This window comes from Saimiri boliviensis, chromosome 17 (genome assembly GCF_048565385.1).
Source record: "Saimiri boliviensis isolate mSaiBol1 chromosome 17, mSaiBol1.pri, whole genome shotgun sequence".
NCBI lineage: Eukaryota > Metazoa > Chordata > Mammalia > Primates > Cebidae > Saimiri > Saimiri boliviensis.
Window position 1 is genome coordinate 7222610 of NC_133465.1, and position 11463 is coordinate 7234072.

At 41.8% G+C, this 11463-nt stretch overlaps 1 protein-coding gene across 2 annotated transcripts in view; it reads right to left on the reverse strand.

The window, feature by feature from the left end:
* TEKT1 (tektin 1) overlaps positions 1 to 2013 on the reverse strand; it is a 35427-nt gene extending 33414 nt beyond the window's left edge. The window contains exons 1-3 of one of the 2 annotated variants that reach the window (XM_074388104.1): positions 1940 to 2013; positions 1608 to 1720; positions 33 to 109 (exon numbers count right to left, since the gene is read on the reverse strand). The gene's annotated coding sequence lies outside the window, so the exon portion shown is untranslated. Of the gene's footprint in view, positions 1 to 32; positions 110 to 1500; positions 1721 to 1939 lie in introns of both variants that reach the window. The other variant, XM_010339751.3, reaches the window with a different exon arrangement.
* Between the last annotated feature and the right edge of the window lie 9450 nt (positions 2014 to 11463).

Here is an 11463-nt window from a genome sequence, read left to right on the forward strand (position 1 = left end):
CACCCCAGCCTGGGCACTGCGCTCCCCCGGACCTGTGCGGAGGGTTTCTGCCCGCCTGGGCGTGGTGCGGAGAGCAGGCTTCAGGGAGATGCGCGCTGGCGGCTCCTACCTGGGAGAGAGGAAAGTGGCCTGCTGGGTCCATGGAAGCCGCAGCCCTGGAGGAGCGAGCCTACCCCGGGGAGGCTCCAGCCTTGGAGAGCCAGCCCTAGGGTTGCTCCCCAATATACACAGAGGACATTTCTTGGATCTTTCGGAAACATGATAGAATTAGCCAAAGTGCATGAAGTTATATAAATGATGATCATAGCTCACCGTCGTATTTTACATCAATATGCAAATTTACTTCTCCTTTCAGCCACCGCGGCGTGGAGGGGCACAGAAAAACCATGAGACCTTCACCTAAGGACTGACGCCAAGACTTCGCGCTCAAGGAGGCATCCCTCCTCTGCTGGTGTTCTGCCCTTTGAAAGACCTGTGTTTGGATCGTGTTGGATCTCTTGACAGGCCTTTAAAAAAAAAAAAAAAAAAAAAAAAAAAAAAAAAAAAAAAAAAAAAAACGAAACAAAAACTCTCCTCCGAGTATCTAGCTATTTATTCTGGAGTTCCAGTGTAATTGCAACGACTCAAGAAAAGGTTTAAAAGAAAAATATTTGCACACACAATACAAACAGTCCAGCAAAGGACTAAGTCCAATAGAGGACTGTGGAAAAACTTATCAATAATTATTCAGTGTATATCTAGCACCAATATACGGGTAGGAGATAATGGAGTTTAAAGCAGATATCTAGCAGAAGGCTTATAATTTACTAAATAAATGAGCATAGTCAAAGCTTTTATTCAAATTAGAAATACCCAAGGTATACTTCAGTTTTAAGCGATTTTGAGATTTTTGTTGGTTGAAATAAAGTTATGTTTCCCAAACTTGAGCCATTCTCTACGAACTTCTTGATTTTTTGGCATATCCACATACCACCTGTAAAATTATTTTGAGGTTTTTCTTCGAGTACATTCACTTTTACACATAAACATTTATTTTAAAAGGAAACTACCATACCATAAGTGGAAAAATAATATCACCAGCAGGAGACAGAGCAGACATGAAAATAAAATAAAACAATATAAAATTTAATGTTGATTTAAAACAATGAGATAAAGTCATAATAAATCTAACCTATTAAAAACCCACATCTGAAAGCAAGTTCTTCAGTAAGAAAAATTGACCTGTTTATAATAAATATGTATTTGGCTTGATGTCGTTAAAGACGACTTGTTTTCTAGTTTTGTTGTTTATCACTAGTAATCTCAACTGGCTAGTAATCTCAACCGGCTAGTAAGCATATTTAGAAAATTTAAAAGCTATAGCTGCTCCCCAAAGTTAGTGACTTTTGTCCAGGAGGGAAAAGGAAACTATAATCGTCCTGGGGGCCCAGGAAGGAGAGAACCAGATAAGCGGAACTCCAGAAGTCTCTAGCACCAAGCTCTTTCATTATCTGGTCTCACCTCTTGACACTCTCACCCTGAAACTGAGGGTTAAAAATCAGGAAGCCCAGTTGATTGTTTATGTAAACTGCAGGGAGTTTCCTCCAGAGTTTGCATAGGTCCATTACCACGACTGGCTTATTTCTGCGTGGGAAGCCTGATGGGCACTCTGTGAGGGAAGGCGTGAGTAGGAAGGCGTAAGTAGTAGCAGGCAAACACTCCGGTAGTCACTCTGCATTCACTAGGAGATGAAAAACATGGGAGAAAAATTAAATCAGAGGGGATAGCTCCAGAAGATTCAATATTTGTCAAGTAGGATATTGTAATATGTCTGCGATTGAATCTTGGCAGATACCATCCAGTGTTATCTCAGAATACCGGCAGCCCTCCAACACTCTGCATCAGAACCCCTCCCACAGGGGAGCTTGTTAAAAAATGGATTCCCAGGCCCCATACAAACCTGCTGAATCAGAACTGAAACTTGTAAAATGCTGCACCTTCGGGGATGCTTGCTCTGTCCTACCAGTATGCTTCCTTTCGGTTTCACTTTTCCACAGGAAACAGGACTTAGGTCTGAAACTGTCTTTGCACTTCGACTGGTTTCCTTTGCTGGTCTAATACAGAACACCTTCTTGTACTGTGACTGTGAGTGTGTGGAACAGATCCTTAGTATTTTAGGAGAAGAAATTTAGTGCCTCGTTGCTCACTATCACCACTGGCCTTGGTAGCTCCGTGGATAAACCAGCTTGGACTTCACCCTTGAGGATTAACGTTGCATAGGAATACGAGGCCACTTGTTTGCAAGAGGACAGGTTCATTCCAAGAAACAAGAACATTCCTGGCTGAGCTGGGATGCCTCATTTATGCCAATTATGCAGTGTCAGAGTGGCCAAGACTGGAGGGATTTCCCCATTGCCTTCTTACACTCCGAAGAACTCTGAGATCCGCGGGTAGGTGGGCTTCCCAGGAGAAGCCTGCAGAATGTGCTGCTTCCTTCCGGGCACAAAAGAGGATGGACAGAAGTCCTCCTAAGTCCCCAGAGCCCTTAGTCAAGTTCATCCCAAAGCGATCAGAATAATCATCACTGCTATCCCTTGAGAACTCAAATGCCAGGCCCTGTGCTAAGCATTTTACTTGTATTAGCTCATCTAATCCTCATAGCAACTCAGTGAGGTAGGTCCTATGTCCACCATCTGAAAATGTCATGGGCTGGCCCCTCTCACAGGAGCTTCATGTGCAAAGCATGCATACATTTATGCATGAAAAAGTATGTCTTGCACACAAATTGGTTTTCCTAAACCCTCCCTTATCTTTGAGCAATGCAGCCAATCTTGTTTTTAAAATGCAGCCCACTTCTGAGTAAGAATGGCAGATTGCTCACTTCTCCCTTCCAAAACTCCACTGAAATGGCAATAAAGGAATCAAGAATGTATAAACTCATAAGCGGATAAAATGAGGGAAGAGACAAACATGGATGAGAGAGTCCCACAAATATCTGGAAGAGGGAGAGGAGCAGGCACTGACTTGGCAGACCTGGGGATTACTACTTAGCTCCCTGCAGACGAGGAAACTAACAAGCAGAAGGCACTTGGTCTCGTAGGACTCTAGGTGCTGAGGATGGGGAGAGCCAAATCTACAGAAGGTGGGCATGAGGCATGGGACTAAAAACAGGGGGACTAAATGGCCTGTATAAGGGGAGGATGGACCCCCTTCTTCCTCCTACAGCAGGCACACCCCAGCTCTCTCCACCCATCCATTGCACACCCCCACTGACAGTAGGAGGATTGACACATTCTCTCTGGATAACTGAATGGCTCCAGAGAAGAGACCTCCACATTCTGACACCTTGGAGTCCTGCCCCAATTTAAGAGCCACTTTGCTGTGCAACAACCTCGTTGTGAGCCCTTCTGTGAACAAGCCTCACTCACTCCCTCAGAGTTCCCCTTCATGTTTCAGTGAGTCACACTTAGGCAAGAACAGGCAGCCCAGGGTCACCAAATGTTTAAAGACAACCTCCAACGTGGAGGACAGAGTTCCAAACAAGTAGAAAAAAGGAACTTAGAGAAAGCAGAAATGATGGAAGTGGAAAAAAAATGTGAAAATAAAACTGATAAGCAATTTATTCAGAAAAATAAAATAAGCTGTTATATTCATTAATCAATAGTTAGATTTTTTTTTTTGAATATACGTTAAGTTCTGGGATACCTGTACAAAACAATTTGTTTTGCATAGGTTTGTTACATAGGTATATACACGCCATGGTGGTTTGCGGCACCCATCAACCCATCATCTACATTAGATATTTCTCCGAATCCTATCCCTCCTCTAGCCCCCCACCCTCCAACAGGCCCTGGTGTATGATGTTCCCCTCCCTGTGTCCATGTGTTCTCATTGTTCAACTCCCACTTAGGAGTGAAAACATAAGGTGTTTGGTTTTCTGTTCCTGTGTTACTTTGCTGACAATGATGGTTTCCAGCTTCATCCATGTCCCTGCCGAGGACATGAATTCATCCCTTTTTATGGCTGCATAGTATTCCATGGTATATATGTGCCACATTTTCTTTATCCAGCCTATCATTGATGGGCATTTGGGTTGGTTCCAAGTCTTTGCTATTGTGAATAGTACTGCAATAAACGTACATGTGCATGTGTCTTTATAGTAGAATGATTTGTAATCCTTTGGGTATAAAAGCATTATACCCAAAGGATATAAATGGGATTGCTGGGTCAAATGGTATTTCTGGTTCTAGATCCTTGAGGAATTGCCACACTGTCTTCTGCAATGTTTGAACTAATTTACACTCCCACCAACAGTATAAAAAGTTCCTATTTCTCCACATCCTCTCCAGCATCTGTTGTTTCCTGATTTTTTAATGATCGCCATCCTAACTGGTGTGAGATGGTATCTCATTGTGGTTTTAATTTGCATTTCTCTAATGACCAGTGATGATGAGATCTTTTCATATGTTTGTTGGCTGCATAAATATTTTCTTTTGAGAAGTGTCTGTACATATCCTTTGCCCACTTTTTAATGGGGTTGTTTTTTTCTTGTAAATGTCTTTGAGTTCCTTGTGGATTTTGTAGGTTGCCTTCTCACTCTGATGATTGTTTCTTTTGCTGTGCAGAAGCTCTTTAGTTGAATTAGATCCCGTTTGTCAATTTTGGCTTTTGTTGCCATTGCTTTTGGGGTTTTAGTCATGAAGTCTTTGCCCATGCCTATGTCCTGAATGGTATTGCCTAGGTTTCTTTCTAGGGTTTTTATGGTTTCAGGTCTTATGTTTAAGTCTTTAATCCACCTTGAGTTAATTTTTGTATAAGGTGTAAGGAAGGGGTCCAGTTTCTATTTTCTGCATGTGGCTAGCCAGTTTTTCCAACACTATTTATTAAAAAGGGAATTTTTCCCCATTGCTTATTTTTGTCAGGGTTGTTGAAGATCAGATGGTTGTAGACATGTAGCATTATTTCTGAGGGCTCTGTTCTGTTCTGCTGGTCTATATATCTGTTTTGGTACCAGTATCATGCTGTTTTGGTTACTACAGCTTGTAGCATAGTTTGAAGTCAGGTAGCATGATGCCTCCAGTTCTTTTTGCTCGGAATTGTCTTCACTATACAGGCTCTTCTTTGGTTTTATATGAAATTTAAAGTAGTTTTTTCTAATTCTGTGAAGAGAGTCAACGGTAGCTTGATGGGGATAGTGTTGAATCTATAAATTACTTTGGGCAGTATGGCCATTTTCATAATATTGATTCTTCCTATTCATGAGCGTGGAATGTTTTTCCATCTGTTTTGTGTCCTCTCTTACTTCCTTAAGCAGTGGTTAGCTCTCCTTGAAGAGGTCCTTCCATCTCATTTAACTTGTATTTGTAGGTATTTTATTCCCTTTGTAGCAATTGTGAATGGGAGTTCACTCATGATTTGGCTCTCTGCTTGTCTGTTATGGGTGTATAGGAATGCTTGTGATTTTTGCACATTTATTTTGTATCCTGAGACTTTGCTGAAGTTGCCTATCAGCTTAAAGAGATTTGGGGCTGAAATGATGGAGCTTTCTAAATATATAATCATGTCATTTGCAAACACAGACAATTTGACTTCCTCTTTTCCTATTTGAAGACGCTTTATTTGTTTCTCTTGCCTGATTTCCCTGGCCAGAACATCCAATACTATGTGGAATAGGAGTGGTGAGAGAGGGCATCCTTGTCTAGTGCTAGTTTTCGAAGGGAATACTTCCGGTTTTTGCCCATTCAGTATGATATTAGCTGTGAGTTTGTCATTAATAGCTCTTATCATTTTGAGATAATGTACTATCAATACCTAATTTATGGAGAGTTTTTAGCATGAACAGGTGCTGAATTTTATAGAAGGCCTTTTCTGGGTCTATTGAGATTATCATGTGGTTTTTGTCATTGGTCCTGTTTATGTGATGGATTACATTTATTGATTTGTGTATATTGAACAGTCTTGCATCCCAGAGATGAAACTGACTTGATCATGGTGGATAATCTTTTTGATGTGCTGCTGGATTCAGTTTGCCAGTATTTTATTAAGGATTTTCACATTGATGTTCATCAGGGATGTTGGCCTGAAATTTTCTTTTTTCATTGTGTGTCTGCTAGGTTTTGGTATCAGGATGATGCTGGCCTCATAAAATGAGTTAGCAAGGAGTTCCTCTTTTTCTATTTTTGGAATAGTTTCAGAAGAAATGGTACTAGCTCCTCTTTGTACCTCTGGTAAAATTTGGTTGTGAATCTGTGTGGTCCTGGGCTGTTTGTGGTTGGTAGGCTATTAATTACTGCCTCCATTTCAGAACTTGTTATTGGTCTATTCAGAGATTCAACTTTTTTTTTTGAGAAAAAAAAAAGAATAATAAGAAAAAGAATAAAGAAGAAGAAGAAAGAGAAAGAGGAATAGGGAGAGAGGATGGGGGTATTGCTTTATTGCCCGGGCTAGAATGCAGTCTAAATATGGGTATGCCTATAATTGTCCTTAATAATGGAGACATGAAAGAAAATGAGGGAAGAGAATAACAAACAAGGAGCCAGCCAACATTTCGTTTAAACTTCTAAGTTGATATGATGTGGTACTGATAAGAGTGTATATTTTGTGTATTTAAAGTGGAGAGTTCTATAAATGTTAATTACATTTACTTGTTCCAGATCTGAGTTCAAGTCCTGGATATCGTTGTTAATTTTCTGTCTCATCGATCTGCCTAATATTGATGTTGAAGTTTCCCACTATTATTGTGTGGGAGTCTAAGTCTCTTTATTAGTCTTGTATGTCTGGGTATTCCTGTATTGGGTGCGTATATATTTAGGATCTTTAGCTCTTCTTGTTGTTGCATTGATCCTTTTATCATTATATAATGTCCTTCTTTGCTTCTTTTGATCTTTGTTGCTTTAACGACTATTTTATCAGAGGCAAAAATTGTAACTTCTGCTTTTTATTTATTTATGTTTGCTCTCTGTTTGGTTGGTAAATCTTTCTCCATCCCTTGTTTTGAGTCTTTGTGTATCCTTAAATGTGAGATGGGTCTGGATGCAGCATACAGATGGGTTTTAGTTTTTTATCCAAATTGCCTGTCTTTGGATTGGGGAATTTAGTCAATTTAAATTCAGAATTAATAATGATATATGTGAGTTTAATACTGCCATTTAATATTAGCTGGCTGTTTTGCCCATTAGTTGATGTAAATTATTCATTATATTGATGCTCTTTACTTTTTGGTATTTTTTAGAAAGCCTGATACTGTTTGTTCCTTTCTATGTGTAGTGTTTCTTTCAGAAGCTCTTGTAAAGCAGGCCTGGTGGTGATGAAATCTCTGAGTGCTTGCTTGTTCACAAAAAACTTTATTTTTCCTTCACTTATGAAGCTTAGTTTGGCTGGATGTGAAATTCTTGGTTGAAAGTTCTTTTCTTTAAGGATGTTGAATATTGGTCCCCACTCTCTTCTGGCTTGTAGGGTTTCTGCTGAGAGATCTGCTGTAAGTCTGATAGGCTTCCCTCTGTGGGCAACCTGACCTTTCTCTCTGGCTGCCCTTAGTATTTTCTCCTTCATTTCAACCCTGGTGAATCTGACGATTATGTGCCTTGGAGTTGCTCTTCTTGAGGAATATCTTTGTGGTGTTCTCTGTATTACCTGGAGTTGAATATTATCCTGCCTTACTAGGTTGGGAAATTTTTCCTGAATAGTATCCTGAAGCATATTTTCCAGCTTGGATTCATTCTCTTCATCACATTCAGGTACACCTATCAAGTGTAGGTTAGGTCTTTTCACATAGTCCCATATTTCTTGGAGACTTTGCTCGTTCCTTTTTATCCTTTTTTCTCTAATCTTGTCTTCTTGTTTTATTTCATTGGTTGGTCTTCGACCGCTGATATCCTTTCTTCGGCTTTATCAATTCGGCTGTTAAAACTTGTGCATACTTCACGTAGTTCTCGTATTGTGTTTTTCAGCTCCATCAATTCACTTATATTCCTCTCTAAATTGTGTATTCTTGTTAACATTTCGTCAAACCTTTTTTCAAAGTTCTTAGTTTCTTTGGATTGGGTTAGAACAAGTTCTTTTAATTCACAGAAGTTTCTCATTATCCACATTTTGAAGCCTGCTTCTGTAATTGGAACACACTCGTTCTCCATCAAGCCTTGTTTCGTTGCTGATGAGGAACTGGGATCCCCTGCTGAGGGAGAGGCATTCTGATCTCAGGTATTCTCAGCCTTTTTTGGCTGTTTTCTTCCCTTTGTTGTAGATTTATCCATCTGTGGTCTTTATAATTACCGTCTTTGTAATTGGGTTTCTGAGTGGACGTCCAACTTACTGATTCTCAGCGCCGAAATCTGAGCAACCCACTGCGCCGACTCAATCAGCGGCGTTAAGATTGATGGTGCTTTTCTGACTCTGCACCAAGAACCGACGCTCTGAGGCGCCGGCAAAACCGCCTCGCCAGTCACAGGAGTCGCGCTGGCGACCCGTGGGGCTCCTCCGCTGGGAATCTCCTGGTGCGTGAGCAACAAGAATTCATGTGAAGGTGTGGCGTCCTCTCGTTCTTTGCGCTTTCACTGGGGGCTACAATCCTGAGCTGCTAGTGATCAGCCATCTTGGATCTCTCTCTGAGATTCAACTTCTTTGTGGTTTAGACTTGGGAGAGTGTATGTGTCCAGGAATTTTTCCATTTCTTCTAGATTTTCTGGTTTCTTTGCATAGAGGTGTTTATAGTATTTTCTGATGATAGTTTGCATTTCTGTGGATTAGTGGTAATATCTCCTTTATCATTTTTTATTGCATCTATTTGATTCTTCTCTCTTTTCTTCTCTATTAGTCTGGCTAGCGGGCTTTCTTCTTTGTTAATCTTTACAAAAAGCCAGCTCCTGGGTTCATTGATTTTTTGAAGGGGTGTGTGTGTGTGCGTGTGTGTGTGTGTGTGTGTGTGTATCTTTCAGTTCTGCTCTGATCTTAGTTATTTCTTGTCTTCTAGTAGGTTTTGAATTTGTTTGCTCTTGCTTCTCTAGTTTTGTTTTTTTGGGGTTTTTTTTGCATTTTAATTATGATGTTAGGATGTCAATTTTAGATCTTTCCCACTTTCTCCTATGGGCATTTAGTGCTATAAATTTCCCTCTAAACACTGCGTTAGCTCACTCTCAGAGATTCTGGTACAAATATCTTTGTTCTCATTGGTTTCAAAGAACTTATTTATTTCTGCCTTAATTTCGTTATTTACCCAGTAGTCATTCAGGAGAAAGTTGTTCGGTTTTTATGTTGTTGTGTGGTTTTGGGTGAGTTTCTTAATCCTGAGTTCTAATTTGATTGCACTGTGGTCTGAGAGACTGATTGTTATGATTTGAGTTCTTTTGCATTTGCTGAGGAGGGTTTTACTTTCAATTATGTGGTCAATTTTAGAACAAGTGTGATGTGGTGCTGGGAATAATGTATACTCTGTTGATTTGGGGTGGAGAGTTCTGTAGATGTCTATTAGGTCTGCTTGGTCCAGAGCTCAGTTCAAGTCCTGAATATCTTGTTAATTTTCTCTCTCATTGATCTGTCTAATATTGACAGTGGAGTGTTAAAGTCTCCCACTATTATTGTGTGGGAGTCTAACTCTAGGGTCTTGACACAAGTGTATCTTCTCTGCAAGGTGGGGTATGTGGTTTGGGCATTGTTCCACGTCGAGACTTTTAGCCAGCCTTGGCATTTCTCACTTCCATGTATTCTAGAGAAACTGGTAACTCCCCAGGCTTGGATCTTTGAGGAGGTGTCTGAGAGTTATTTGGCTTGGTACTTACTGGTCTTCCTGATCAATGCACTTTAAGTTATAGCTTCTACTATGTAAAGTACCATTTCTCCATCTGTGTTGGTCTGTTTTGCATGACTATTAATATAAAGGAATACCTGAGGCTGGGTAATTTATAAAGAAAAGAGGTTTGTTTGGCTCGTGATTCCACAGACTGTACAAGAAGCATGTCACTAGTATCTTTATCTGGTAAGGAACTCAGGAAGGTTCCACTCATGTTGAAGGGTGAAGTGGGGGCTGGCATGTCACAGGGTGAGAAAGTGAGCAAGAGATGCCAGGCTCTTTTAAACAACCAGCCCAGCTCTCATGGGAAGTCATAGAACAAGAACTCACTCATTACTAGTGGGAGGTCACCAAGTCATTCATGAGGGATTTTGCCTCATTACCCAAACTCTTCCCGCCAGGCCTCACCCTGAACATTGGGGGTCACATTTTAACATGGTATTTGGTAAGGACAAACCATATCACCAGCGGCTTCATTTTTCTCTTGTTTTATTTTTTGAGAGGACTGTGAATGTTGATGAAGGGAAACACTATGGAAATGAGGGTGGCGGGGAGAGGGGGAGACACTGGGCATGGAACATAAAATATGTTAGATACTTTTCCAAGACGTCACAGCTCAGGGAAGTCTTCCAATTTCAAAATTGTCCACGTGGTGCATGTGAAGATGGTGGTTGAGGTCCCAGAGGCCACATGAATAGAGGAGGTGGCTGAGGTCCCAGAGGACACTGAGGTGAAGGAATCAGTCGAGGTAGAATAGGCCAGTCAACTGGAGGTGGCTGATGTACAAGAGGAGACCCAGGCAGAGGAGGTGATTGAAGTCCCAGAGGCGGTGAGTGGAGATTACTGAAGGACCAGAGGAGATTCATGTGAAAGTAGCCGTTGAGGGGCCAGAGACCAGCGATGTAGAGGAAGTGGCTGAGGAACCAGAGGCTCCAAAGAGGAAAAGGAGGCTGAGGTCCCAGATGCCTCACAGCACAAGAAAATGGATGAGGTCCCAGAGGACAAATAGGAGGCAAGTTGATGAGGTCTTGGAGGACAGACAGCTACACAGCTGCTTTTAATATGTAAAAAAAAATATTTTGAGAGAGGACCCACAGATTCCCTGAAAAAAAGCAGACTGCTCCCGTAGGGCCAGGGAGTCACCCCACATGCTGTGAGTGCCCCAACGGCGGAAGTGGCAAAGGGAGACCCTCCTTTCCGGAGCACACGCACACACTGGAAAAGCTGAAGTTCTGTTGGCGGGAGATGTCTGAACTTTACCTGGAGCTGAGGCAAGTTAGAGAGTGCAGCCAAGTGAGATACAGGGGTGGAGGAGGCAGCAGGGAGTCCCTGGGAACTCGCTGAACCCCCAAATAGCCCATCACTGCCTGGCACCACAGGGATCCATCAGGAGGGAGGCTAGAGGAGCATGGGGAAAACCCTACCCTAGAGAAGGACTTCCTAGCTGAACTTCGTTAACAGTTTGATTGGGGCGAGAAGCCTCCTAGGCCAGAACTCAGGGGAGGATGTGAATCCCGCTTGCAGTCTTCACAGGTGGGGGGAAAACTAAAGCCCTCTTCTTTCACAGCTGGGAGGCGGAAAGCCCTCTGCCTAGAAACAGGCTCAGGGCTGTTGCGGGGGACGTGGTGGGAGTGAGACCAGCCCTTCGGTTTGTGTGGGATCTGGGCGAGGCCTGAGACTGCCAGCTTTCCCCTGCTTCT